Source organism: Nematostella vectensis, chromosome 5 (assembly GCF_932526225.1).
Source record: "Nematostella vectensis chromosome 5, jaNemVect1.1, whole genome shotgun sequence".
Lineage (NCBI taxonomy): Eukaryota > Metazoa > Cnidaria > Anthozoa > Actiniaria > Edwardsiidae > Nematostella > Nematostella vectensis.
In genome coordinates this window covers 12,022,442-12,026,305 of record NC_064038.1, presented here as the reverse complement: position 1 = coordinate 12,026,305, position 3,864 = coordinate 12,022,442, and positions in this window count along the sequence as shown.

Genomic DNA, 3,864 nt, shown 5'->3' with positions numbered 1-3,864 from the left:
CACGTGAAACAAATTGAGTGACCTTTGAGCCTGGCTCCGGCTCCATTAACTGAAATTACCGTCCCTAGTGGTGAAGGTAATTTTGGATCGCTTTTTAGTCTGGCTCAGATTCTATAGTATAGAATAAGATTGGCACGAGAAATTATGATTTGGGCAGAAATATCACAAGCGGATTTTGTTTTTTTCGAGCAACTGGCATTTTAGATATATATATTTTTTACACCATGATTATAAATAAAAACAGTAACTCTACAAAATATATAGAGTTACATTAAAGGAAAACTACAGTTCTAATTAAGACTAAAGAAGTGAACATAATCGAATAAGTACAAGTAAAGTTAAAGTCCTTTCAGACTTGGTCAATTCTTTATATTTTTATCTTCCAAATGGTATGTGGTTCGTATGGACCCTATAGAAGCCGCGTTCGCGCGAAAAACTCAAATCTGTAATATTGAGGTATTTTGGTCAACCTTTGGAAAAAAGGCCGTTAGCTGAAGGGCCCGGGTCCAGTCATTTGTGGCGTAGATCAAGATGTTAATAAAATTATATAAAAAATATTGCTGAAGATCGTTGTGTGGTTACAAGTTTTACCGTCATCCAAGAGACCATGATGTAAGAGAACGAATCCCCCGTATTAGGGTATGTTCCAATGATGACGTCCGTAAAAACTATTTTTAGAACAAACAGTTATTTTTAGATACGTCTCTGGTTGGTTAGCGCTCACGTTTCCTAGCAACATGAGTCTTACGCGCGATCACATCTTGAGCAATGTGATCCGGCAAATGATGTTTTGGAAATCTTTTTGACCGAAAATACCTTTCTTTTTTACGAACAATGTAAAAATTATCTTCCATAGAGTACGCTGGAGCCAATCAACCGTTTTTGGGACATTTAAATGCATAAAGTGCGTGATTTTAGGCTCTGGGATCAACTTCCCAGTAAAAATTTTCACTGCTAAATCGAAAATTATAACACAACAATCAATCAAAAATATGTGTTTACAAAACACAATTCTCTTCCAATTCTCTTTTAATGAAAAAGATACATCCAGAACTTAATACCATTATATTCACACAGATATTACAAATAAAAGATTCCAAGTCTTTATAATGAAGTAGATCTTATTCCAGTGACAAGGGTTTCTTGAGTGACATGATTTCTGAACATTTGCATGAAAAATTTAAGTTCATTCATCTAAAAATGTTATAAATCAAAGAAAAATAAAGCCTTCTTGCATTAAAATACATAACATAGACTCTGAAAATGCCTAGTATTATATCTCACCGAATTGCAGAGAAAAAGAACTTTTTAGGAGTCTGCACGATGCATCTTGAATGAACTCCAAACTCACCGTCTCCCCAACGTCTTCCCGTTCAATTATTTATATAACATTTAGATAACTGAACATTAGATAACTGAACAGATAACAGGACACCACCCCATGAGTAGCATTGTGATAATGAGCCGTGAAGAGCAGCTAAAAGAATAAAAACAGGTAGCGAACGAAGTCAAGAAGTGCGGAGGGAAAAAATTTGGTGTGAAATTGTACTAGCTCGTGGTGCCCATAACCAAATATGGCGCGACGAACCATGTATATGGATGTTATGATTGACAAGCTCGCGCAATCTAAAAATAGCTTTCATGGACGGCATCATGGGCCACGGGGATTCATTCTCTTATATCATAGTCTCTTGCGTCATCTTTATTTCTCAACCTGGTAGTCAAATGACCATTTAACTTCAGGAAACAAATCTGCAAAATTTAATGGACATTTTGTAGTCTTTTGCATTGTGCGCGTGCGCTTTATTCGCAATCAAGAATGGCGACATTCTCACGAGTGCGAGCTGGTTTTGAAACCTACAACAAAACGATATTTTTCGATTCATTCTCCTTTCGCGCGTCCAGGAAAATTTTCAAAGATCTGTAGAAGATTCAAATTTCAATCAAATTCAATTCCCTTTCAGAATTTGAAAGTTTATCTATCTTTTGGCGAGATCGATATAAATGAAAGTTTTTTTAAAAGAACTTTAAGTATAAATCAGAAGCGATACAATTGTTTAACTTAGCTTAATATACGAAAACGTACGTAAACGTTCATCGCTTTATTGTTAATTGGTAGTGTAAATCATCGATCTTCCGCCGTGTGATAACCAAGAAGCAGTCAGGCCTCTTATTCTTAACATGTTAAAACTGCTATCACCTTATTCTCAGTTTCTCAGACTTCGCCGACTTTCCAGCGATAACTCTGACTTTCACTCTTAATCTGTGTCAATTCTTTAGTGACCGTGGTTATCCTGCTCATGTTGTCGCTAACGCTCTCGATCGCGCTCGTTCCGTTGATCGCGCTGTTGCATTGCAATCCTCTGAGCCTAGGAGTGAGCATAGAATCCCCTTTTCCTCTAACATTTTATAAGAACTACGAACTTTAAGATTCTACAAGAAGACCCTGAAACGGCCGCTATCTTTCCTCAGCCTCAGCTCTTCTCTTGCCGGTCTTGCAGGCTCTAGATCATCGGGAGCCAAGGTGCTCAGAAGCACCTTGACTCCCGATAATCTAGAGCCTGGCACTTTTACAAGTGCTCCAGGAAGAGGTGTACCACTTCTGATTACATCGCTTATACCACCTGCATTATCGGACCCAATGCGGACCCAGCCTTATTTATTGCATTTCTTGTAAACTTTGCGGTATGATCTACATCGGAGAAACCGGTCGCATGCTCGGCACGCGTTTTTGTGAAAACGATGTAATCAACCGTCCCAGGACACTCTGTCCACCACTTGTCTATTTGTGGAGTTTCTCTACACAACGGTTCCAATGACTCTCGCATCCAGAAAGAGAATAGAATTACTTTCTCTTTTGGCTGTAGAGCCCCTCTAGGTATAAAAGAAAAACTGCTCTTTGCATAGACCATTACGATTTCTTTAGCGCGCCCCTGGCTAATTACCTAGTGTTCCTTCTTCCTTTGTCAGACCGCGGCGCCGGCTTACTGCCTATTGTTCTCACAACTATAAATACCACTCCCCCATCCTATTCAGTTTCTTTTGCTCCGACGAAGGGCTAACTCTCGAAACGTCAGCGCAACCACTCTGTATCAAAGAGATGTTTAACATACCGTTTCAACCTTGTGTTGATTCATACCTTGAATTAGCTTATGTTTTATAGTTTTGCCTACAAATAGCACATCTATTGCAAACTGGAAGTGAACTTTCAGCCGTTGACACCTGCACCCCTCCCCCCCCCCCTGGGTACGGGTCTGGTAATGTGAAATTATAATAAGGTGTATGTTCCCTTGAATATAGGGGTCTAGTGGGTCCATTTCAGTCTTTTGTACGAAACACCAAGACCACGATTACAGTATTAGTCTAAAAATTACAGAAGAGAAGGCTAGTTAAACTGTTTAGCCAATATTTGAAATTTCTACTAAAAGAATTCTTAACGCTTCAGCTGAAAGAAAATTATAAAAGTAAGAAAAATAGGAATGAATTAGTACAGCATATGATAGGCAGGTATGGATCATATTAACCTGACAAATACAATACACACACAGTGTTCAATCCTGATATGTCAAAATTTATGTACACATTTTGTGCGTCAATATTGTTTAAATGCTGAAGAGAATAAAAAAAGCACACATTTAGCTGTAATGATCTATAATTAAATTTCAATTTTTCGATGATACTTACTTAAACGCCCCCCAAAAAAAATTCCAGATTAAAAAAATATATATGTGGCTCAAATTGAATGTATGCTGGGTCCGCTTTTAGGCAGTGCCTAAATCTATATATTATAATAATGAGGTGTATAAGTATGTAACTATTATCATATTGTTATGTATGTATAGGTAACCATTGATCACCTTTAGT